A 27,933-nucleotide genomic window follows, 5' to 3' on the forward strand; every position below is an offset into this window, starting at 1 on the left:
TATGGAAATTATACAAACCGTTAATGAGTACATTGGAGTATATTTGATCATAATTAAAAAATTAAACATAAGCAGTTTCGTTAAAATTGCGATGCATTTTTGTCCTACGAATCCAACGATATTCAAATTCAAGCTAAATCGATTAAATTATGTGGAATTATACGTTTTGTTTGTGTCTAAAATTTTATTGTGTAAACCGTTGGTGGAATCTATTGAGTGGTTCGAAAAACGTACTTTGCATCGTTGTTGAGGGTACACGAGGAGTTTTTCAAAAAGTTTAGGAGCGTTGCTTGTCAGCGTCCAACTTCGCACTCGAAACTCGCGCCTCGGAGATTCCCTTTTCGCGTTAACTGGTTACGAATCGATTATTCGCCCCGTGGCAGAAACGATCGACCAGGAACTTCCAACACTTGCCAAATCGTCGAACGACGTCGGACCAGGAAGGCTGTTGCTCTTTCAACAACCGCCACGGCGAGTTCGCGTCGCGAATAAATTTCGTCGATATCGTCTGCTTGATATTTATGGTGCAGTTGTCGGATTCCGTTTACGTCGACCGAGAAATATGTATTCAAATTCGAAAGTACGTCGTGTCAGGCGTGAAATATACGAGCCTAGATTTTGTGCACGGAAAGTAGACCCGCGATATCCATTAGATAGTTATAGAAGACCACTAAAGCCTGGAGTAGCAATGGAGAACACGCGGCCTTTCCAACTACTCGATGCGGCCTTTTCGCGTGCAATTATTCCCATCTGTATTCGTACAATATAATGGTGATTCGTTATAAATGAAAAAAAGTCTTTACGAATTGGGGAGCTGTTTTTAAAAGTAGCATAAATTCAATTTGTCGTATGTTGAGTTATTTAACACTGGTCCTGAAAAAACCCATGATATCGTTGATTTATATACTGTTTAATATTGTTACACCTCTTTATCAGTTTTGTAATTGACCATTACTTACCCATAACACAATGGTAATAAATAACATTTGATATAAAAATAAATGGAAAGAATTCAATGAGAATGTTATAAATGAGAATAACTGTACTACCTTTCTTTGCACATAAATTCGAAAACGATACGCAATAATAATAATAGTAACAATTTATGTTCTGTAATTATGATTAAAATTCTCCGTATAAATACATATCTTCAATTGTAACTAAATTCTCCTCAGTTTACTTGTCGAAATATTCTGGGAGTCTGAACATCCCAGAGAGTTAACAAACTCTCAAATTAATTTCTCCAGGTAATTTGGAAACTTGTCAAATAGAATACTGAAATTATTTGCACGGTAACTTTTAACCTCGTGCAGGACTTCTATACATTCGATAACAAATTGAACGTCGACGAATATTGAAACAGATAGGAGATATTTCATATTTTTTGGCGCGAACGCGTAAACTGTCACTCGGTTTATCTATCGCTGGATTTAAACTGCGGAATCGTCAAATTTCGTATAGAAAAAATGAAACCTGAAAGGATTAATTATTATGCTCTGGCGGGACGAATCGCTCGCGGGAATTGCACGCCTTGATTTCCAGGTGGGACGGTCGACGCGTATTGTGCAGTTAAATAATTTTGCCGCGCCGCCATTCGTCGTGACAAATTGCAGCCTTTTGTGAAAACCAAAACGCGGCAAGCGTGCAAGCCGTAAACGGAATTCTACGGAATTTGAATACCAACCGCATGAATAACGCGAAACTTCCTAATCCCCGAGGCGCTTACGGATCGAATGTGTTTGCGCGTTCGACTATCCGGTCATTTCGTAAGTCAAGTTTCCTTTGGACAAGAAAATTGCGGTCGAAGAAAATACATAAGACGTCCAAGGAAAAATACGCACAGCGATGAAACCGATATCGAAATTACGTTGATCGTTATTAAGATATTTGAACATTTTTAAGAGTTGTTTAAAATTCATTCTCAATGAAAAGAAAATTGTTGAATACTCACAGATCTATCAAACGACGTAATATTGCATACTCGCGTCAGACATGCTTTTGTACGTAAACTACGCAAAATTGAAAAAGATGGATTGTATTTAATCATGGATTGGCAGTTTCACTGACGCCAGATTATTCTGTCGTATCCATCTTCGTTTGGAGCTGAATCGCGAGTAAAAAATTTCTACTATACTACCTGTAAAACGTAGAAAGTTTCGTGACAGAGACTCCATAATCCCTTTTGAAAAAATAGATCCCTTATCTTGCGACGAAAATTTGATTTTAAAGGGTCGTTCGGAAAATATTTGGAGACCGCCGTTGGAAAATTCGTTTCGACGTAGAGATCCGGTGGCCACGAATATAAGAAGCTGTTGAATGGACGTACCCGGAAATAGAGGATCTGCTAAACGGGAGGATGCATCGATTTTGAGTTACGTAAATGCGCGATACGGTGGATGTATTGCTTTCGCCAAAGTTTCACAGTTCAAACATTAGCGTTGGCATGCATCGTCCGGTTTATTTACCCGGCATAAGCATTCGGCAAGCTGTTGCGCCCTTTCGAAGTGAATTGGAATTTGCTTAGACACGCCTAGCCGCGTCCAGAAATAAATCAACCATCCGAGAATTGTGACAGCGAATGGGAATCTTCTAATTGCGCGCGGCGAACATTTAATTATAGACTACGTTATTTACAAAACATCGTTTGCGCCGTAACTGTTTATTTATCCATCCTTCCGAGCATCATAATCCATTTAATCTTCGAATTCATGTTCTACGCAACTCCGGTGCAATAAAGACGTCAAATTATTATTATTATTGGACGATTGGTTTCGACGGTGGCTTGTTTAGACGTTCTACGATCCATATCGTTAGCTTATTTTAGATTTTTATTGCTCTTCCTTTGTTACGATATTCGACATACGATTTGTCGAATTTATCGTCAGAAATTTTGCTCTTTTACTGTTAAATTTATTGCTTCCATACATGCAAACAAACGCAAAAACTATTTATTTTCCCGACGGCCTTTTTGTATATTTTCACCGAAGTTTGATTGATTAAACAAACCCCTTTACATGGACGGCAAAAATTCTGGAATAAAAATTTTGATTGTCGAGCACAATATGGCGGATGAATGAATAAGTTGGAAACGTTCCATATCCCGGAGTAAATGATTTTCATTCGACTGATTGACGCGAACGTCTTCGGAATCTTAAGCAGCCGGCGTACGAAGAGCCAACAGATTGTGAGATATCAAGTTTATTTCGATTTCGTTTGGAATCCTATTCAGATCCCTCATTATAAACCCCACTGGTAGATTTCTGCTAATATAAACCAGGGCGACGATGAATAATTCGTCGTAGAGTGGCTTTCGTGATTCGCGAGAAAGGAATCATTATCTAGTTTTAATTAATACGAATCACTGTGCAAAGTTCGGTGACGAGGCGGTTGAATTTAACGTGAAATTTCCATCAAGAGGGAAATTATGGACATTTCCTTCCCAACAAAAATGTTCGAAAATTCGAAACATAGTTTCTTTTGAATTTTAAAATAATACATTGCGTATATATTTCTAAATAATTACAATTTTCAAATATCTAGGAGAATTTTTTGATGTTTTTAATCTAGTACCCATGATACTGCCCTTTAAAGTTTCAAGAACACGGATTTATGCTCGCTTCTTTTATCGCGCATCGTTTTCTTCAATATATTGGAGTGTCAGTATTTCATATAGGTACCGGTATAAAATCCGCAGGACATATTTTCAAGGATACGTGCCTTCAGGAAATTTAATAAACAAAAATTGAATTTTGTAAGTGTGCGGTTGTTTTCATTTAGAATCGAGTGCAACGAAAATATCAAATTTATTTCATACCTTCGGGCGAAATATTACCGTTACTTTAACAAGAAATATACATTATGATTAAAATATAATACCTATTGAATTTTATAAAAATTACGAGTAAAAGGTCGGCAGTTAATGTGTTGCAGCAGGCCATTCCGTCGCTACGTATTTTCAACTGCAAAGAGAACATTAATTTAAATACCTGTACGATTATGAAACTGCGTAGAAATTTCGCTCGAAAAGAATTTATTTCTTTTTACCATTATATATCACTGTGCCTTTAAAAGAATAGTAATAAAAATCTATAACAATCGTGAGTTATAATTTTTTACACTAAGAAGAATTTAAATGTTGTTATTAATAAAATTCACTTCTTCGCGATAAAAAATAATTTTGATTATAGACAATCGAGAATGTTTTGAACAAAAGAAACGTGCATTAGGCATAATTATAATTAACTTAATAATTCAATATTTACTGTACATTTAATAGACATTTCCTCATCTGTTTAATGCACTCTCTTGTAATAACGGTCACGGTTTGAAGCCTCCCTTCCGCGTATCTTCTTTAAAAAGTTACTTTACTTATACCTGGTACGGACGTGAATCCCATTAAGTAAGAAAATATTTTCGCAACGGTCTTAAAAGTTGATTCCTGGCAGCTTTCTTTCAAAGTGCCATTTACATAATGACAAAACGTCTATCTCTGCGTCCGACGACACATTTTTAATTCCACGAATTACTGGAAGCTTCGCGAAAGTACACGCGCGGCCACCGACTTCCAGATAACGCGCGTCTGAAAATACGCTTCAAGGTCTAAATTATACAGTTACTCCCGCTCGTACGCTACGATTCGCTATAAATGTAGTATGGGTTCATTTTTTCATACATTGAGATATTTAAGGGTTTAAATAGGGGAAAAAGTAGTGGACGATCGTGGCACGTTGCAGACACTGGCCCCCATACGTAAAATACCTCAGAGAATTCCTAGAGAAGAAACTAGTATTTAAGGAACACATTAAACAAATACTCAGAAAAGCATATGGTGTGTGAAAGTTATTAATCTGCTGTTTATATTACACTTTTCTATAAATTTTGTGACTGAGTATTACTGAGAATAACTCAGTGTTGGTAAACAATATTTGGTAAAAATAAATGGCAAAAATGTTCGATTGGAAACAACTTTACAGCGAATCACCATTATAATGTGCGAATAGCGAGTGGAGGGAGTAAAACTGTATTATAGCGACGGTGCCGCACAGCGGTCTCATTAAAAAAAACGCTTGGTGGACATCCGTTATAAACATAAAGGTTAGAAACAAATGTTCCGCGGCGTTTCTTGCGGATGGTCGACCTACATACGGTGTTTCCCCCGCGACCTTTCGACGTTTCTTTCTATCAGATAGCCGGTTCCGCAGTGTTTCAGTCCGACGGGATTCTGATTGTTCGATAAAAGCCGGTATTTCAAAGTTTTATTCGACTCTCGCTAGCGACGAGAGGACTTCGCGGATCGCGGGACCCGTCGTGAAACGAACGGGGAGAAAACTTCGTCGAGCACGAAACAGATTGCAAGAAACTTTCGGACGGGGAATTCCACGGTCGCGTTTTTCGTCGCAGCGTTTGGAAACTTCTGGGTTTCGCGCGGGTACGTTTACGCGTGTGCGCGCGCTGCGTCAAAGAATGTTTGTTCAAACTTCCCGCGCGAACGTGCCTCCGAGCGCAAACAACAGGGAACGAGGTTCGTTTCCGCGACGATCGAAAAACATCGACATTCTTTCGCGTGGTTTAATCATTTTCATAGAAACTATAAAATCACTGAGAACTTAATTTTTAGTTACCAAAGCCACGTCGTGGAAATTATTGTTATTTATCGTAATATCGATTCAGAGTCTTCCAAGACGTCCATGTAGATTGGAAATATTAACGAAAGGCAATCAACTGACCCGCGAGAAAATAATTGCACGGAGTCCAGATAACGAATGTAGAACGCTTTCGTAGTTCACGCTTCGACCGGCAAATTGATCCCTTTTTCCAGAACATCCAGGACAGCGCTATAGTGTTTTATTATGGCCCGAGGCGAGGGACACAAGACCATGGACGACGCAGGAAAAAGTTCTCATTACGTTGCATAATTGGAAAACGTAAAAGGTGAAAAGGTGTTACTAAAGATCTCCTGGCGCCGGGTCAGATGGAAACGTGTTTTTCCGCACGTTCTCAGCCTCGCGACAGGGGCGTGGACGAGTTCATATTTTGACATTCAAAATGCTTCGCGATCCCCCGGAGGAATAAATGAAATTTCCCTGAAAGCGTCGCGAAGTGTGCAATATGTCGTATCGCGGATTTTTTGCGGTTATTTGTTTCTCTCGTTCCAAGCTAACGTGGAAAATCTCTCAGCTCGATGTCATTTGGGACCAAATATTCCAGAAGCAGATATTCGTCTCAGAATCCTCCATGAAAAGGAGACATTACAACGAAAGGCGATGTATATTCGCGAATTTTTTAGCACAAACGTTTTAAGTAAATTAATCTTCGGTGAAAAATAAATTTTCTGTACGATTAATGAAATTATAACTGATACCAGGGTAGAATCTATATATTGCTCGGATAATTGCAGAGTTCAGAAGTCAGATATTTCGATCATTTAAGAATCGACGAACTCAATATCAGTTGACATTGGTTTACCGTAAATTTTTCAGACTTTCTCATGAATTTCGCGTGAACGTGACCTCGTTCGTGGAGCTTATTAAAGATCGTAATAAGGTCGTTCTTCGGTCTGACTGCGAAGAAGCGTGCTCGAGACGCTCTGAACTTGTTGGATTTCGCGCGCCTCGACATTGTACCGAGTTCCTCCTTTACTTTCCCTGCAATTACTCGATAGTAGCTGCAAGTTGTCTTACACGTAAATAAAACATAATTACGTCTGCTAATGGGAATAATAATAAATTTAATTCCCAACAAAGTATCTCTCGAATGCTTCCGCTGTGAAAGCAGAAATTTTCAGGCACAATTAAGTTTTACTTACGATTGTTTAGTACTTAACCCCGTTGGTTCCTAGTTTGTTTTATACTTAGCCAAGTACCAGTAAGGATTCAGGAGGTTACAAAAATTTTCATTTGTAAGTTAGTTGAGGTAAGACATTTTTGGCCGAAAATTCGGTTTTAAAAGCAGGCAAACGTAGAATGTTCTCGGTTAATATCGAGAAAATTCTGCAACAACGTTGTCAGTTTTTTTTTTTGCCACGGGGAATCGTGGCAGAACGTCGATATTTGGCGTGCAAAACCTGAAACGCCTTGAATAAGTATTCCTATCGGGATCAGAGTGCACTCCCGGTTTCACCTGAGGAGGCGATTGTGATTGACAGACGGCAGATCCCCGAGGAAACCGGGGAAAATCTAGGGAGAAACGCTCCGAGGAAAGGCGTCTACTATTTTCGAACGCAACGTTCGAGACGTTTTTACGTCACGCAGCGGCGCAATTTAATATTTTACGACGCGATGTAGGCGGAAAACCAAGCGGAAGCTTCCTCGCGAAAATAGAAGGCAAAAAGGAACCTGTAAAACATTGATAGGCAAACTGTTCCACCTCGAGGAGACAAATTTTTTCAGTCCTGACGAAAACGTCGTTAAACGTGTTTGCGTTAGGGTACAGTGGCTTGCAAAAGTATTCAAACGTCTTCACGACCAAACGTTGTATTAAGATTTTCAAAACGCTCGACTGCAATTTAAAATCACGACTATATTTTTTCAATTCCAGGAGTAATAAATTATAGTATTCGTTCTCTGGTTTACTAGAATTTTCCTAGTGTTTTGATTAATGTTTGAAACAAATTTAAATATAAAAATGTGCAAGACCCGTTGGAAAGGAGAAACGTAAATTTTTCTACGGGTCACAAACGACCCAGTTTCACCAAGTGCTTTATCATCGTTCACGTTTATGGTCAATGTTTCTAAATTACGACAGAATGCAATGGGACTTGACGAATTTACACAATCAGCGGAAGTAGGTTTCCCCGACGAGCGGGCGTCGCAAAAGCGTCGCTAACGCGGGGACGGTAAATTTTACGCCCACGTTTCGCGAATCATCCCGCAGATGCATTTATTATATCGATCGTAAAACGATGGAAACGACCGCGGGGACGTTCCATCGCCTCGAATTCCATCTGCTTCGTGATCTTGAACCCCGCGATCCGTTCGTCGCAACTCGAATTCCCGATGAAATTTTTTTACTTATCGATTTACCCGCATTTACCCCAAGGCCTCCCTTGCCGGCACGGACGTTCGTTTATTTATAATTATCTGAACTCTCCGTACAACTTCGATGGAAGTTCTGCAAATATTTCATTGGCACTTCGCTCGCGTACAAACATTTACACGGGAATCGCAGTTCGAGCGTCCTGACAACTTCAATTCAGCTGGAATTTTATTACCGTTTCTTTCTTTATTTTTGCCAAAAATAGCTTATATTTCAGTATGAAATTAATTTGAATCCTTAGAACGGTCCTTTGAGAAAGAACTGGGAAAATGAATCCAAAATGACTTCGACCATATTTCGATTAAACGAAGACAACGTTACTAGTAAATAATAATTCAAGTGACTGTAAACTGGTTTTGAAAACACATCGAACATAAGGTATCCAGAAAATTAAGTATCATTGCCTCGTCCATCGTACAATTTTTATCGGTCTGCTAACAACACGAAGTGATACATAAAATTTAATTAATACCAAAAGAAGTACGTAATGAAAGCACCTATAAGCTTAAGCGAAAACGTACGGTCGGAAACTAAACTACACTGCGTGGGGGTTGTTAAGTTCAGTCCTCTCAATATTGCATCGTAATCAAGATCACTACGTGACGTAGCGTGGTCCATTTTATGTGCTGCGGTCTTCGTAATGTCTATTACACACTCTATGCCATATTGCGTTTGAACAAATTAACAAATACCCGCCTAAATTCTGTGACGATAATTCAACAGAAATTTAAAATTGTTACTGCATTAATTTCATACTGATATATAAAAATCACTCGATAATATGTACAAATTTACGATGCACACATGCATATACCATTTCTTACAACTTCTTATTAAAACACACGTGAAAAGAATTTACGAAAAAAAGAAATCTTTCAGTTCAATTAAATTTAAATTCCTCGATTCGCTTGTGCAAAGACCGAGGAGTCTGTTGTTTCAACCAGAAAAGAATAACGCGACCTGTTATTAAAACCAGCGAAGGAAGGCTTTCGAACGGAATTTTATTTTACTGATCTTCGTAATCCGATAGATCGTCGTTAAAGTTATTCTACATTTATATTCCATTTTAGAAGTTCCAGTCACGCTTTGCTTCGCTTATTCCCACTCGTTATTCAACAAGGAGCAAGTTTGCTTCCGTGAATCGAAGTCTGACGGAGAACTTTCGATAAAAAGCGATTCGATGTTACAAAGCGCAGCAAATATGCGTGAACGCGTAATCGGGGGTTACAGGGGAATCGTCAGAACGTTAAATGGCAATTTTTAGGAAGCGTCCATTATATCCGATCCCATTAGTGCTCTAAATACCTTCTAGTTTTACGAGCCTTGACGTCTATCGCTTATTTTGGACCCTGGTGTTTGGCACGCGAACGCCCATTATCGGCTATAACGACAATAAACGTTTGATCGGTGAGGCTTTCGCGTGTTCACGTTCCCGTACGCCTGCAGGTGTGTAACATCGATATTTTTTATTTGGAAATCATACGTATTACTTTAATTTAATACTGTAACAACGTTTACGTCCCGCTTTGGAGAAACTCTGTAACTGGAAATAGAATAACACAACTCCGGTACGCTTCTTACCATGAATTATTACTGTGCTGCGTATATTCAATGTTCACGTTAATTGGATGTAAAGTAATACGCGAAATATACGAATAACCGATGTTATATTTGTAAAATTTTTAAACCACAAGCTTAAGATTATATAGATTATTAAATTTCACCCTTTTACGTATATTTACAATCCTCCGTCTGGATAAAATTTAATGAAACTCGAGTCAGAACGGAACAAAACAGTAATTAACGCAGAAATGAAACTGCTGCAGATGATATCCGTTTCCTGCTAGTTACGAATTTACGTGCATCTTCCTGGTTTTGTTACTGGATAAATAATTCGCGTATAAAATGAATTAAAAACAACCGCGTAAAATCATTTTATACGAAATAGACCGCAACAATATCGTCGGTTGTTCGTGATACGTTTCAAATTTTCGAGCGCGACAGATCGAGCAAGTTCGAGCATCAATTAACCCGTATTTTTTCGCGGAAAATTCTCGTCGTAAATCCCAAGGCTGGCCGTTATCCGCGCCAGAATCGAATTATCGAGTTACGAGTGGCACGCATCGCGGCGATCTCCTTCAATGTAGCAACGTAATCTCGATCAATAATTCATTTTGCATCTAATTTGCAAATTAATAGGTTTCATTGCGGCGTTGGCCATTACAACGATCGATGCCGAGAAATGATTCACGGCGACGGAAACGGTAAACGAACATTACGAACCGTGAGATATCCATTTTATCAATACGAACCGATTACACGCTTTCGTGTTACCCCATTTCTACTCTGTGTATTTAGCAAAGCATTCTCAATATCCATCGGAATAAAATAACAAACAACGAACAGCCGCTAATGGTAACAAAGAGAACGGCGCAAATGGGTTTCTATGTCGATACGACGTCACTCTGGCGACTAATTGCTCAAAATTTCAACGTCGACGCGTTCTTGGACTCGAATTTGCAATATCGAACAATTCTTGAGTTTACGGACAAAGGGTTTATGTATAATTCAACCCACTGTTCGCGTACGACTCATTTGCACGTTTATTTTGTGATCTTACGGACCTATTGAATTAAGTTTCACGATGTACAAAGCCGAATTTACATTCTCGAGGGTAAACTGAGAGTTTATTGCGTCCCTGTCTGCGTACGTTTTCGGGTCTCGAGGGTTGTCCGATGAAAAATAGACTCCACTCGGAAGGGAAGAGAGAACTTACGAGCATATTCGAAGTAAAGACGATGTCGTTCAAAATTATCTTCGGTCTCCTATATTAAAAACTTAATCGATTCAATTGAGATAGGCTATATTTTACCTCGACGTTCACGTATATTAAACTCGAGGCGACGTTTCCTTGCTGGTACCGAAACGAAATGAATTATCTCTCTCTCTTTGTACGGTGACTTCGTTTGCATGTGACGTTCCAATGGATTTCAGCCAGAATTAGAGATCCGCGGATAACGCGTCTCTTAACTCAAAAACTTGGGGGAAAACCGCGGCAAATCGGCTGGGCTCGATCACAGATTTCAATTCTGAACTTTCCCGGATACCTCATTGTCGTCGCCTGTCACCGGATACGTTTCTTCCGACATTCAATCTTCCCGCCAACAATTTTTCCATTTAACTCTGACTATGAATAGCGATTCTTAAATTGCAAAGGATATTAAAGGCTACACGTTGCGTTTTAGATATAGAAATTTCATCCCCAACGTCCATTCTAATTAAGTCCCACCATTTTTCAATTTAATCTGCGTTTCGATCGCGATACTTTGTGTAACAAGAATAACTTCCCTCAGTGGCCTTGTTAGAGTCACAGGAAGATCGAGTAAAGATAATTTCCGTCTCGAAGAAGATGTAAAAATACTTCGGAAACGAGCAATGAAATTATTCAATGCGAGAATTGCGATATATTAAAATATTAATTAAATGCTACGTTTTGATATAAATACAAAGCAGAACGATTTATAAGGACCTGTCGCGTCACACTTCTGTGAACAAACAACTCGTTCGATGTTTAACCAAGGAAAATCCGTGAACGTCGTGCTAGAGACGCGAATATCGCGACAGGCATCAAGCGTCATTTTGAACGCGCCAGTAAACACAAAAATGCCAGGCGACTTTGATCGCGAGGAATTCAATAACGATTGTTTGAGAAAAGTTTTACGATCGAAGGAATTTATAAAATTCGGTATCCAAAATCTACGAATCTACGTCGTGTGAATCTACGAGAACCTAGAAAAGCAACAAGTTGACGACTCAAGGAACCCCGAAAGGAACGATGCTCATGCAAATTTCAGGAAAAGAGACAATCGGAATCGACCGTAAGCATCAATCTGAAAGGTCCAAGTTCTTTCGGTTGCCGGTGTCAATGGAACCGAATACCGTTTTCGTTTCGAGAAGAATGGAGCCCGGATTTCCGGCTGCCATTTGATCCGGCTCGCTAGGAACTGACCCGACCGACGGAGACAACGGCCGGAAATCGACGTCGCGGCTTCGATTTCGCTGTCGATTTTCGACGCGCGATGGAAAATTGAAAAATCCTCGAGCCGCGTCGTGCCGTGCCATCCGTTCAGGGGAATCGACTTCCGATCCACGGTTCTTATCCTAAAAATAAAAAGAACAGCGAAAGAGACGCTTTCGCGAATCCGTTCGCTCCAGCGGGACAAATTGAATTTCAGCAACCGAACGACGGGAGAAAGATGGCTATGGTAAGTAAGATCTACCGTACGAGGAACGCAATGGCGATGGAGATCGAAAATATTAATTGGGGTGCCTATCTAATGAATGAACCTGACCTTACAAATCATAATTTGTTACTAGACCAGATGTTTTTATTGATAGAATTAATGAAATGGGAGCTTTGTAGATGGTTGTCTCAACCCCTAAATATAATATTTCGTATCTTTGGGTTCTGTAGTTTTCTAAGTTTGCAATATATACAATTATTTTCAAATATATTGCCTCAAAATCGAGAGAGCACTGGGACTTGGGGACTTTGATCTAGAAACCTTGCCTGCTTTCCCCTGGATACTTCCAATCCCATTTCGTGATCTCCAACTTGTGTTTCCCTTTGCTCGATATCCCTAACATGCACCTCCATGATTTCAACAGTCTAAATAGCCCGACTAACCGCAAGCAATCCTTTGCTACCCTGATTCCTTCAGCCACCGAAACTGTTGCTTCGCAATCCCGCGGTCGAATAGTCACATTTGGGACAACGCTTGGCGGCACTTAAGAAAACGTGTTCTTAAGAATAAAGAGACTACGCTTCTCGCGACTCTTCGTATTCGACAGTGTTTTTACGACGTGCCTAAGAGGCCATAAATTAGGTGGCTCCGCTCGACCACCCTGTAAACTAGTCTGCTTTTGTCACACTCTTGCTAACCCTTTTGCATTTCCCTTTCCTTGACCTGCCTTGCTCATCTACCTTGACACGCTCCCTTTCTACAGAAATCTCTGACTAACCACAAATTCTTTCTCTTCTTACTAAGATTTATTCGAATCAAATGACACTCTTCTCTACGAATCGAAGTACGATTCAAATTAAGGTATGGCAATGAACAAAAATTTTGTTTTACGAATATCACACAAGTACAAAAATGTATTGATTTTAATATATGAGACTCGATGACCAGTGAGCAGCCTCATCATTGTGAAACTTTACGTCAAGAATTTTCTATTTTTTTACACTGTCAAAAAAACCTGGATACCTTCGGGCAAATTGCATGTCATTTGTGTACCGAAAAATTAAATTTGAAAAATCGGTTTGTTCCCTGGAACGATTCTCCTCGACAACGTTCTCTTCATCTTGATCACGACGTGTAGGCGTGAGAGAAAGACAGAGCGAAAGAGGTGCGATTTATTTTTATCATGGACGCAGCACCGGAAGCTACGCTTTTTATTCGACGCAGAAGGTCTCGGTATTGCCGAGGGCTTTCGACAGAGAAAGTAAGGGGAGGAAAGCGCCGCGGCTCCGGAAGAAAGTTCAAAGTGCCTCTCGTCGTATCTCCGAGAAATCCAGGCGTCTGGAGCGTTTCTGTTGTTTCGTTGGAGACTTCGAAAAATTGCGTACGAGGAAACGACGGAGGCAACGGAGGTGACTCTTTGAGGTCGCAAAGTGTCTCGCGAAAATTACAGACTGCAACGTCGCCCGGAACAAATCGAATTGAGATCAACATACGAGTCTGAAGAATATTCGAACAGACATAGTACGATTGTTAGTAGTTAAGTATTTCTTATATTTTTGCATATTAAGTCATGGTCTAATGATCCGAACTGTCTTTTTCAAAGCTAAAATAAAATGGTGGTCGAACGAGATTCGAGCGAGAAACTAACGTTCGTTGCACTATCCGCGTTTGTCAGGTGTTCGAAACTAATATGCTCGTATAATCGATGTTCGATTTTCATTATTCAAGACGTTGTTTGGAGTATGCAAACGCTTCCCCCGCCCCCTTTGGTTAAATTTAAACTTGTTCTTTGTCGCGATCGCGTGTGTTTCCGTTTCGCCAACGTCTCTTCCCTTTTCGCGACACGGAAAAATATCATTCACGCGCGAAACTCGATGTTACCGAGTTTATTGGACGCTCGAACGTGTATTCGTGTGTACTCCGTTGTAAAATGAATCTATAGAAACTATTATAATTTAATTCTAGAGTGGGGAGAATGTTTATTGACTTCAATTGGGAGGCCATGCATTGCCTTTTTTTACGTTCTTGGCGTTGCTCCAAGCGATAACTGTCTTTCATTGGGGCCCGCAGAGTGTTTTAACAAAACGAGAATCGTGGAATAAAAATAAACTCCAAAGTTCCTTAACATTTGCCCACCAAAAGAAAGTATATCATGTGGCGATGACAGAGAAGAGTATATCAATTATTTAAATTAAATTGTGTCGTTTTATTATGTTTCTATAATGTTGAAATTAGTGAGCGTGCAAAACTGTTCTTTAAGATCGAGGAATTAAGAAGAATGGTTCTACGAGAACACCACCTGTTGGTGACACGACTATAATTCCGGAGCCTTCGCTCCGGGAGTATAATTATGTTCCTGGCATTTAATAATGAGTTCCAAAGTTTGAAACTTCCAAAAAACAAATAAGTAAAAATGCTATACAATTCACGAGATCCTTTAAGGAAGATCAAGCAAGTCTCAAGAACTATGATTCGTCGAAAAATCTAACGTAATTACATCGAAAGCCCTCTAAACCATGCCATCGACGATAAAAAAAAGATTCGATCCACCAACTAGTAGCGAAAATAATAGGATTGGTCGAGTTAAGCGTTTCAGCCTATACGAGGAGCTCAACACACTATATTCTGACTTCGCCAGAGTTTGGTACGACTCCCCCAGGGACACGACCCTTTGAAAAATGTACGAAAAAGTAGACGTAAGAGACCTAAGAAAATCTAATGTTATTACATCGAGGGCCCTTCGAATTGTCCACGATAAAAAGAAACTTCGAGCAACTAACTGCGAAAATAATAGGACTCGTTGCGTTAAGCGTTTCACTCTGCATAACAAGCTCAACAGAATAGATTCCTTCTTAGTAAATCAGCGAAGAAATGGCGAACAAATTGCGTTAGATTCTTCGTATTCCATTTATCATTCTTAATTTTATTCAATTTAAATTTGCTCGTACAGCTGTTTGGTTAAGTTTATTAGTTACATTAGCCGATCGAATCATTAAATAAAAGTTCAATGGTCGTCAGGGGAACTTTTCTCTCAGCTTGACCAAGGTTTAAACGTTGCTCGTTCCTTTCGATAGATCAATACGGATCGACACTGGACGCGGAATTCCGGAAGCGTTTCGACGATTAAAAGTTACATGCATTTTCCCTTTGTCCGAGGCTGTCCTCGGTTCTGGTAGCTCTGGTCGCGTCGCTACATTTTACACGTCTCTCGAGAGATATCTCTGAAATTGTTACTCTCGAAGCGCAGCTCGACGTTCATAAATTCAGCGCAGCTCAATTTAAATGCATACACCCGCGTCTGCATGTATCACTTTTCATTATTAAGTCTAGCGGACCCGGTCTCTAGGACCCTCGAGATTTTTTACCGAATTCCGGACTCCGGGAGAAAGTAATTTCGAAATATTTCGGGATTCCTGGCCGTCTTTCGCGATCTCGAGAATTTTACAAAATAGTCCGCGACAAAATTCAAGAAGCTCTTCTCAATTTTGTTAAACAAATCATTCGTAAGCTCCAAGACTTTCCAGTTTTATCGAGAGACTTCTGTGGTCAATTCTAGAATTATTTTTAAACGTAGAATCCTTAGTTTGATCTTTATTAATGCTCCATGGCGAGATGGCGGATCAAAGTCTCAACGCCTAAACTCATCGTCCATCGTCGGATTCGAAACCGATAAATTCGCGTCTACGGCGTTGCATGTAAAACCATTAAAAATGACAAATGGTTGCATCGTTCCCTAACTACGAGAGACAGAGAATTCGCCTAAGCTGTGTATTTTTGTCTTTTAACGACAACTGTTTTCGCCTCGACGGTACATAAACTTCAAAATAAAGCGAAATTTGCGAGCATCGGGGACCCGAGTGCACCGAAAATAAGCACATTTCTCAAATTTCTTCCCATAATACTCGACTTTATTTCAGCGCCAGGCGATATAGCGACGCGTGACATACTGCAACCAGATTGCGACTCTCGCGGCAGCAGTTACAATGTGTTTTCGCTCTTTTCCAAAAGTAAACACAGCCTTCAACGCGCGAAGAGTACGCGCTAACATCATCATCGTTTTGCCCGCGATCGCTCACCGAGCATAAAAACACCCAAGTATGTTTACAGAAACGCTCAGGCTCAATTTTGAAACCTCTCAATGTGCTACCGTAAAAAATAACGCTACCAACCGAGCAGATATACCGCTGGAAAGATTTACGAACGTTTAAACGTTTCCATGCAAAAATAGATGGAGTCGCGACGGACAGGAAACGTTATCGTTGTTCCGTTCCTTTTAAATGGAATATTTAATTTTCCAATCGCGAAAGAAAGTACAAATCCACAGAGTGACCGTAAATATTACCGGCGATAGGGTAAATTTGTAAATCTCGAATGTATTTGTGTTTAAATTACACGCTTGTTTCGGGACTAATCTTTTCCTCGAATTAACAATACGTTTTAAGGAATATCCTGTGTACAGCTTGTTCTCGAGAGGAAACGAAGACTACAAAAGAAACAGGAAGTTTGATCCTCGAAAGATGCTTATAAAAAGAAAGACGAGATAATGGAACGAACAATAGACCGAGCGACCAACAAAGGGTCGAAGGTTCTTTGTACGAGCAAGGATTCGGAAATTCCTCGACGCAACAGCAACTTCATTAGCCATTCGTCGCGCGAATCGGTGTAATTAATTAGACTGGCTCGAATGGATGGTCCTCGAAATATCATTCTCCCGTCTAAAATTTCGAACAACCTGGCGCGCGAGAAGGCGAAACTAATTTCCATTTTTCGAGCCGCAAAGTTCGTTTCCCGTATAAATTTCCGCAATTATTCGCCCGCACGAAATTATAACGCCGTTACGATTCGCGTTTCATTATTCGACTCGTTCCACCAGATATGTATCTTTTTTCTCGACGATAAATTCATTTAAGCAAAGCAGGCGGGAGGACACTTTTTCTTTTTCAAAGTCAATATCCCTCTAAGAAGTATATTTTGTTTACTTTATCGCGTCTCCTATCGGAGGACGTATAATTCGCCAGAATAAAAAGTCCATTCCTTTATCAAAATATCTTCCACTATGTCCTACGGGTACCTAGCGTGAGGATTGCGTTTCGTGTTTCATTATACGGTCCCTTTTCCACTGTGTTCGCTACAGAACCGCATCTAGAATAGTCTATCTTAGCTGCCTTATCGTTATTTACCCCGGAATACCATTTACACCCTTCTGTTCGTGCCCGTTTAATAGCAGTATTTACCAACTGCTTAGCATCCACGTGGACTCACTGTTACACAGCTCGTTTCGAAAGGCACGCCAAGACACTCTCAACGAAAGAAATTCGTAATAAAAATTCTTACGAGACCAGATAAAGAGTCAATTTAAAAACAAATTTCATCCCGCTATCTCCTGGCTACTTTAATTAATATTAACCCCTCGCGAGCTAAACGGTGCCCATGAACGCTCGCGATTTCAACAGTTCGTGCTTCCTGGGGAATGAAAAACGACAAAAAGTTTTCCCAGCAAAATACCTGCGACCTTTTTAACCCGTCCAAAGAAGCGCCGACTAATCCCTTATTTCGTCGCGGTTTCTTCGGATTCTTTTTCCCCGTTATCGTCGCGCGAACTCGACGGTATAAATTACGCGCTCGCAGGCCTATTTGCGCTCTTTTCACCGCTTGAACCGCGAAGAAAGACACACAGAGTCCCGCTACCGGTTGCATATATACGTAAAACCCAAGCCTTATCTATTCGCGGCTCCCGTTAATAAATTCCGCCACCTTTTTTCCCCGCGACACTTAAAGTGCATTAACCCGAAATTCAGTCAAGATAAATCGCCACCACTCAACGGGTTCTTAATTGGATTCCGAAACAGGAAACGTCCGTTATTTAAACGAAGCAAAATACACGTCGAAACGTTAATTTGATTAAAATCTATCGTGTTCGAAAATGACTAAAAATATCGAAACGTTCACGTAGTTTCAATTTATACGATAACGATGCGTTGCAGTTACATTTTACCTGTTTATATTCCTAAATATGTTTCCACCAACGGCGTAATCGAGAATTAATTGGACAATAATTACTCGAATCGTTAGACCAATTCGAACACGAGAATAAATTATTCAACCTCGTTACAATGCGAATCGATACGATAAAACTAATTTCTTTTAACGGATCAATGGTTATTCAATTATGTTGGTGAATTGTCAAACGATCTTCCAGTTAAATATTCGAAATATTATATAAGAAATTAATCATAAATCTGAGCAAGAAATATTTTGATATCTGTTTCAAACTTTTGAATAATTTCTCCGTGTAATCGTCCATTTTGCCGTAACGTATCAATTCGCGGAACGATTTTATCTCGCCTGGTGCCTTCCGGGGAACAGATTACCGTAGGAGACATCGCGTTTCATTTCCACTAATTGTCTCTTATTGTCCCGTACGAAATTAAACGGAAAAGCTCGCGAGTGGAACAAGGAAGTGTCAAAGGGTACGGTTCAATTATCCGACCCTGAACACAGTTCGCGAAATAGGCGTATCGTGCAACGGACAAACAAAGAAACGATATGCATCATGAAATTTTCATTTTCCTCCAGTTGTTACGCGCCGTCGTGTAGGCGTATTTAAACGTCGAGTACAACAAACAGCGATTCAACTTCAATCGATCATTATACAGTAGCGTGCTCGTGTGACAACGAGATCGAAACTTGCACGTGTAACGTGATTCATTAGAATTCACGATTATTTTACCATTTTTCCCCGCGTAATTGGAACGGGTATTAGATTGGAATTTGATGAGAGATAGAAAAAAAGAAAGTATATTTTTCTACAACTTTACTTTCTTTTTATACGTGCAACGATGCACTCTCCAAATATGCAAATGCATGTTTTTTCAATAAGATTAAACGTCCAATGCTTTTCTTTAATTTGAAAATTAACCATTAGCATTGGCACGTCGAAATACGTTTCAACGTTGCTTTGTAGACTTAGCTACTCGCTCGATGTAGCTTTATGTCACTCATTCTCGACGTTCTACCTTATTCACTAAACCCTTCAAGTGATACGTTGAAGATGGAACAATTCTGGGAAGAAATTTTCTACCGACTCTTAGTCAAAGATAACTGGCAGTTCCTATTATCAATCTTATGGAATTTGCATAGTATAAAGCGTTAAAAGTCAGATGACGTTCCAGCGTTTTTGTTTACCAATTATTTTGAACGAATGGAAGCTTCGTTTAGAGTGCAAACAGAAGTCAGTTATACCGGATCTTCAAAACAAACAAAATATTTCGATGTTATTTCTTTCTGTAGAGTTTAAAAGCCAATACTGCTCGATTGCTTGAATGAAGCATTTGCGAATATACTAAAAGGTAACTTCTTTTTTTGTTTCGAGGTCTTAAATTTGTATTTTATGAAAACACTCTGCAGTATATAAAATAAATTCCATAGAAATCGTATCATGTTGCATCGAGAACTCGAAAGATAAATGAAAAGAGTAAAATCAATTTTTGTTTGTTTTCATACTAGACTCGACGATTTAAAAGAACACACTGTTTTTGGTATTTTTGACTTTGATTTCTAAAATACCACGATGAAATTTGGAATAATAATGGAGATATAACGAATATTCAGCAGTAAATCGCTGTTAAAAAATGGCAGGTGTAACGTTATTTAGGAAGTTCCAATAACGAAAACAATTTTATTGTCGCGTAAATCATGATTAATCCTACCATTTGCATATTGACAATTCAGTTCTACATCATGTATTACAGGAGCAATAAATATTAATATGGGACAAATCTTTGTAAAGTACTGCCAGGATCAAGACCTCTGCTGTATCGCTGCAATCCATCTCACAGCGCGAAACTCAACACGCAAAGCAGGATTATTAAAAAAAAAAAGAGAGAGAATCGCTAACAAAGAAGTTATTACATGACTTTGGAGGGAACGAGTCACGATAAGCTAGAAAATTTTATCAGTGGTCATAAAATGACCGATACTAAAGCTTTCAACACTCTTTTCTCGACGTCTGTATTTTTTCAAAATGGCGCGAGGCTATTTAACTTGGGACTTTAATTACACATGCATGCTAATGTTCTTTATAATTACAGACTTTCCTTATTTCTGTAACATTTTTACAGCAAATCAATATTTTTAAATATCTGTACCTGCATAACCTAAAAATTGATCTACTTAACAGCTTTGTTTTACACGAAGCAAATGTGAAAGACTGTGTTACTATAAGGTATATGTATATAATGTGTAGGTTATAGAAAAACGAAAAACAATTTTTTTAACATTCTAATTACAAAATTAAGTTCGTCGACATAAAACACAACCCGTAACACGAAGCATCGAATCAGGTCCAATGCAATGGAAAAAATATTTCCGATAACGGTTACGAAAACTTTCCTCGTCGATAACAACTATTAGGAGCAACCAAAGGAAAGTTCCGGTCGTAAATAAAAATTATTGCGTAACTATTTTGATTTTGTTTCGTAGTAAGAAAAATTTGAGTAAAATTACAAGATTCTAAACGTAATTCGTAACGGTTAAGGTCCCCGTGAAAAACAAACGGTCGACTGTCGCGAAAAGTTTCAAGGGTATTAGTCTGTCAGCGAACGTGTTTAGCGAGGAACTATCTAACGCGGCTCGAGTACGATACGGAGCCGGCGACCGCAGAAATCGTAGGATCGAGGGTCGAACCGCGAGTAGGTGGCGCGCGTAGGGGTGGGAACGGTGAAAAGAAATAGTCAGACGGGGAGGGGGGATGGGGTACGGAACACATTACGCCGAACGGAATACCTGTCGTGCCACGGCGCGTCCAGCGCGGTTTATTTTTCCGGGGACAAAGTCTCGCGTGCCAATGGCACCGTCGGCGTACGTTGAACTCTTACCTCAGCGTCCCTCTGCATCGAGTCGAGAGTGCCAGAGTCACGTTCATCCGTCCGTGAAACGGCGTTCCTCCGGTCGCATGTCCTCTCCTCCGTGGCCGTTGAAACGATCGAATCCGTCAAGCGCGAACTATCCGCCCGGTGTCCGTCCGTTGGTCGGTCGGTTCTCGGTTTCGCGGCAAGATTTAACCTCCCGAGAGCGCGTACGCGCACGAAACACACTACAACACTGGCCGTCGTTTTACCACTGGTCCCCGTAACTCCATCCGAGCCGCCGCACCTCCCTCGTCCGCGGTTCCGGCGACGACGACGACGAGCCTCGCTCGGGCGTGAATTCGCGCGAATAGAAAACACGATCGAAAAGACGAGCAAGCGAGGGAGAGCGAGATAAGGGCTGGCACGCGTGCAACCGCGCCGTCAGCCGGCCAACAGGACACACCACGACAGACTGAAAACGAGGGTAGAAAACGTGGTTACCTTCGCGACGCCCTCGTGCCTCGTCGGCCGGCTTCGGGCCGTCTCGTTCGCCGCTCAGGGCCGTCGCACTCGCCGTCGGCGCCATTCGGGTCACGTGGCCGTGTATGGGGTGAACGACGCGACCGTCGCGTCGCGTCGCCTCGTTTGCACCAACCGTATGTTTCTACCTGTATCAACGCCGGATGCGTCGAATGTTTGGACTATGGATTACGCTGACAATTAACTCGTATCCATGACGCGCGTGTCGGACGGCAGATACGTGCGACACGTAAGGTAAATGTGCCAGTAATCGGAACCCTCGAGAGACAGTATTCCATGTCAACAAAAGTTTGTTGGAGTCCTGTCGTTCTTAGATGGCAAGTCATACTTTGTATTGCTGTCCTCTACGTACCGATGTCTTTCAACCTTAATTTAAAAACAATAATACCGTGCAAATTCGATTCGATGCAAATATAATTACATACATGGCAAGCAACAGGATATTCTGCAAAGCATTCTAGAACGAATTTGCCAAAGGGTAATCTCAAAATACGTTCAACAGAAATTGATCATTGTACCTTTGACCAATTAGTTATCAGTGTCCCGTGATTATATCGGTGCGATGCACGAGCATGAATGACCCGCAGCGATTCTTTTGTGCGAAAACAAATAACCACGTTTCGAGCAACGCGTTCCAAATTCATTTAGTCAGAAAATTCTTCTACGGTTCGTTCCGGCTGTTCCATCGCGTTATAGTTTCTATTCAACTCTTCGCGAGTAAACTTTATTTTTGCAAATGGCGTGTTGGTGCTAGAAAAATTAAACTCGTTATTTGAAGTTCCTACGGATAGTTCTCGATATGTTTGTCGAACAAAATATTGTTCCTAGCAACTCTATATTAGCAAAAAATATGTGACACGGATCTTTAGCAAATATTCACTATTCTAATTGGTGTTTCTACTCTAATCCATAGAGGAACGTTAGTTCGAGATGCATTCACTGTAGAACTCTCTTTTTAGAACAGAACCGATTCGACTAATGTTCAGGTATGTTTGCGCGATCCGAGAAAACACGGGATCTCCGGCGAGTGACGAAACCAAGTGGAGTAGGGAACAGAATGGAAACCGTAAATATATTTACGTAGACGCATGCAGAAAAACATTTCCGTGCATTACAACATAAATAATGCTGTACAACGTGACAGAGTTATCTCGATATCAGAAGATTTCCCGGTGGACCGCGAGGGAACCTTTAGGACGACGATACCCGAAGAAAACGAGGTTTAGAGAGACTTCCGAAGACGCTTTATCTGAGAAATCGAGGCAAGTTTGCCTTCTGCGAATTTCAAACAGCAAATGGAAAATAAGTTATCTTTAAGCGTGAAGTTTGAACTATTTTAAACCGAACGAACGAGCTTCCTCGCGATGAGCTGAAGGTTTACGAGAGGACCAATACCGTGTAAAATTATTTATAATTCGTTAGCCGTAAAAAGTAACGGCCGATTGATGTCTTGGCTCCTGGGACCACTGCACTATTTCGATACGAAATGGTTGAACAACTCGGAAGAATAGTAAAAAGAATATAGGTCGACAGAAACTAATAAATTGTCCCGGTGAACGTGTAATTTTGAAAAAAACATCGAACTGATCCGCGACATCAAGATAAATTGCGCGGACAGCTTATGTACAAGTTTGTTTAGAAAATCTTTCCAACGATGTTTACGCGTTTTACAGTTACTTTTAGCTCTTCAATTTTTCATTTAATCAAACGATTTATACAGAACGACAATATTTATTTTAAAATTCAGTATTATCCTTGAAAGATAATGGTTCTTTAATTTTAATTAATTAACATTGAGGTTCTCCATTTCCAACCTAGTCGTGCTGCTCTCGATGGGAATTGACGCATCGTGAGTCCAGAGCGACCGAAGGGACCTTAATTTATGGGCCAATTTCCTTGAAACAGGGATTCTTGTGCAATGTCAGTAGAACCTCCATGCAAGACGAATGCATTAGGATCGTAATCATTACGCAAATTAAAAAGACACGCTGATCTTTGTCGTTGATGAGTCTCCGACCCATCGAATAATAAAAAATTAAAAAATTACTACCTAAGAGGACCAGAATAGCTTTCTATCGCAGTCTATTACTAATGAGAATTTTTTGCTCGGGTTAACCAAAACAATTTTTCACCCGGTCGTATTTAAAACTTTTACTGGTAGTACGCTGGGATAAAAGATAAAATTAAAACATGGCACTCTGGGGAGCCATAGTTCGGTAAACTACGGATTAATCGTTTACGGTAACTGCGACTTCCTCGTAAAAGGAACTTGCGTTCATGCCTGCAAGATGTCGTCGCTAATAATCCAAGAGAAAGCATCATCTCGAGGAAGCTTTTATCTTTCAAACGGCATCGAGTTTCATCGAAACAGCGCTCCTGTTAGGACGCGATAATTCTTCTAAAAAGCATTGAAACCCGATGAAACCAACCGCAAACAAATTATATTCCTCGCGATCTTTTGTTACCCCTTTGAGCTCTTCTATAGCCACCACTGTTCCTTCTGGATCTTATCTGCGTCGCGACAGGGTCCCCCGAGTGATCAAAAGCTTGCAATTATCCCCATTCGAACTTTGATTCGGAAACCCAGTGACGTGTAAAAGTTCTTTTCGAACGCAAGCACGAAATTGCAACGTGTGATTAAAAATAAACAAGTTATCTATGCGACGTGTCTTTAATAAACTATCGTCTATTTTTCACTTCGCTGTAAATTTGATCGTTGCGAACACATTTCGAAAAATGGCGTCGCGAGTCGTTTCATGAAGTCTGCGGCAGGTTTCATCGATATTGCGAAATACGATCCTACGGTGTATCGTTCCCGGAATTTCACTGAAACTTCGTAGTGACCACGTTTGCAAATCACAAGCGTAATTGTAGTATAATATAGTAAATTAAATAATTACAACATCGGCGAAAGTATTGTGTGGTTACTTGGTTGGCTATGGCGCCAAACCGATGTCGAACGAATATTGATTATACGAATTATAGTATTAATTGAGCAACGCTTTAGCGTATAAAGAACAATAAAAATTGGCAAAAGAAATGTATCGTCGCTAAAAAAACGATGATAGATTAGAAAAAATCCACAAATGGAAAGAAATGATAGACTAGAATTTATATCTGCGGAGGGCTTCATCAATATTGCGAAATACGATTCTCCGGGCGTATCGCTCGCGGAACTTCGTCGAAACTTCGAAGCGACCTCGTTTACGGGCCATGAGCGTAGACGTAGTATAATATAATGAATTAAATAATCTCGTAGAACACAGCCCCACTCAATGGATTGCCCTCTTGAATTTCTTGGTGGATTATCTCGTTGAACCGATACGATCGGACAGTATCTTCAACTTGCAGGCAGTGTACAAAGTTCTATACAGGGTGTTTCAAGATAAATTCCCTTCGATACTGTTGCTAAAATCTTCCACTAAATGAAAGATACGAATCTATGTAAGAAGACGAGTTCAGATTTTGAGATTTTAACATAATTGCTGATTGCAATTGATGGACGAAGATCATCAGACCATAACACCATTAGACTACTCCTCTGTGGGAATATGTAAATAGCATCGTTTGTAAAACTGTAATCAGGGCTCATGGAAACACGAAGAGATAAATCATCGTGCAACGGTAACAAAAGAAACATTTCCTAGCAGATTACAGTACTTACAAGCCTGAGAAACGAATTTCGTGTGTATTACGTAAATACGGTACGGAATAATAAAGACATCAATTGCCGTCTCTTGCAGGAACTCCTGTTTCCCTGCGACTTTACATCCTGATAAGATTGCTTCGTAACACGTGGTTGAACTTTAATATTCCAAATATGTGGTCTTGAGCACCCTAATAAACTAACGTTAAGACGCTGAAAAAAACATTTCGAACAGGGGGAACGAGCGAGAATAGAGAAAGAGTGCAGTATGTAATTCATGTGAAACTGGGTAATATGGTGTAAAAAGTCTTAAGCACCCTCCATAAAGAAATTCTGAACTCTGAACTCCGAACGTACCAAACAAAGAAATCCTTTTAACCTATCGGATTCTATTCTACAAGAGAGGTTGCGTATCGTTCGATTTTAAAATGCTAGAGAAGCCACTGTCGAATTAAATCGTATTGCAAGAAAAAAAAGTAAAATTGGGTACAGTGTGAATGGATTTTTTCAATGTGCCGGACCTGGAACGTTCCCTTATATCCGCGATCCATCGATATCGCGAAATACGATTCTCCGGCGTGTCGTTCAATTCGCTGAAACTTCGAAGCGACCTCGTTTGCGGGCTGCGTGTATGTGTGTGTGTGTGTGTGAGAGAGAGCGCGAGTATCAGCTTTGTGACAACGGGTGGGCGCGCGAGTGCCTGGAAATTCGTCTTTGCGACGGAAAAGTTTTTCAGGACGGAGCATCGTCGCGACCCGGATGTCAGGTTTCGTACGGCGAGGGAAGAGCGTCGGTCGCTCGAATGTCAGAGACCTGGGGAAGTTGTGTCGCAGTGTCGTGCCGCTTGCAACGACCTGGCTGCACAGTTCCACGTTCACCCCCGTTGTCGATTGTTCATGGTACGCGATATATTCGTTGCCATGACGACCGTGTGCTCAAAGTGTACACGCCGATGACGCATATTATAACGCTGGTTACGCTTTGAAAGATAAGAGCGTACTTATCCTCGTGGCAGAACGAGATTGCGATCTACTTATTCGGGATACGCAACAAAGGGAAACGCTGCGGATGGAATTAAAGTTGCGTGAGCATTAGGGAGATAGGAAATGTTCCTTTGCGGTTTATTATCGAGTGGCGAAGTTGAGAGGAGATATAAGAGCTTTTAAATTTAATTTTTTATTTATTTTATATATAGTTTGTACGCTCTTGCCGGGTACTTGATGTATATTTTGTTATTCAAGATGCTTTACTCACGAGGAAGATAAATTTAATTTTTCTGGAAGCGAGTGCTCTTTGAAACCAGAAGAGTCACCATTTGTGGATAAATAGCTCGACTCTTAGTAAGACAGTTTCCAAAGAATAGGACGAGTGACTCAGCGACATCAAAGAGTTAATCAGCAAATGTAGTAGCTAGGAACTATGATCTATTAGGCACAATAGGTATTGTAAAGGGTGTGAAACTTCCTTTCGAGTGTTCTCGTATGGGAACGTCTCAGAATTAAGGGATCTGTTGCACTGCTAGAACTTTTAAAAATATTTGAACAGTGTACCATTATGCAGCCTCAAAATTATAACTTTGTACTCCTTTTATTTACGTTTCACGTCCGTTTTATTGTTATTAATGGAACATTGTAATGTTTGCAAATGAGATTTTATTAGCTATACACGCCACGAAATCTGTTAGAGCTAACAGAGTGCTCGGAATCTACGTCCATTTTCTTAATTTACCGGGAACGTTGCTTACCATTCTCATATTTAATACTAAATAGGAACATAAATAACTGGGGAGATTTACGATAAAAATACTCCGTGCTTACTGCTCACGAAGACAAACGTGTACGATGCAAGGGTCTTAATGTAGCACAGCTAATAGACACCGTGACTAGCATAAATCTTGGGGAGATCCTTATTCGAGATCCTCTTCTCCAATAAATTAGGCATTCGATTCGTGGGCGTTTCAAATTAATAATACAATTGAGTACATCTACAGAGCACATCTTCCACTATATATTCGTGTTTTTCAAATCCAATCGTACAGTTTATTTATCATTCAAATCCCCGATGGAAAATTGGAATTATTCTGTTCAACGACCTCGTAGTATTATTCTAGGATTAATCGATTCGACTGCTTTTGAATACTACTCTCAAATTGCAACCACCGTACATAACTCGACTTACACGTAACTTCCACCTTTAAAAGTCGTCGACGGAGGAGGAGCAGGCGAAAAGTAGGCCTCGGTTTTGCGTTCGTTCGCGTAAAGACATCCTAGTTTGGCGGCGGGTGTGTCAGGCGCGGGCAAAGTAAATGCAAAGTCGTGAGCAAAAGTCCTGGCTGGAGAAGTGGCACGGAAAGGAGGGTCGATTTATGGTCATTAAATAATGTAGCGAAATTTATTCCGCGGCCGCCATTCCGGGAACTCTTGGCGTTAAATTTTCAGCGCACCAACGTGTGTCTACGTTTGCGATATTAATGGGAGGCGTGTAATAGGGATCCGATAACTGGCCGGTAGCCAACAATCGACTCTCCCCACGCTTCATCGCGAGATTCCGTGGTCGAAGGAGTCGCTAGAGTTTCGTACGCCCACGTGTTGTACGGGCCCGGTAGTTTCCCGCTACGTGC

General features: G+C 40.4%; 1 protein-coding gene across 1 annotated transcript in view; it reads right to left on the minus strand.

Annotated features, from left to right (window-relative positions):
• The window catches only part of LOC122404818 (small conductance calcium-activated potassium channel protein 2), a 246,231-nt gene extending 224,920 nt beyond the window's left edge, over positions 1-21,311 (minus strand). Inside the window, exon 1 of the mRNA XM_043409070.1 lies at positions 21,155-21,311. The gene's annotated coding sequence lies outside the window, so the exon portion shown is untranslated. The remainder of the gene's footprint in view (positions 1-21,154) is intronic.
• Positions 21,312-27,933: the final 6,622 nt, after the last annotated feature.

This window comes from Colletes gigas, unplaced genomic scaffold (genome assembly GCF_013123115.1).
Source record: "Colletes gigas isolate AHSC1104 unplaced genomic scaffold, ASM1312311v1 Colletes_gigas_Sc00003, whole genome shotgun sequence".
Classification (NCBI taxonomy): domain Eukaryota; kingdom Metazoa; phylum Arthropoda; class Insecta; order Hymenoptera; family Colletidae; genus Colletes; species Colletes gigas.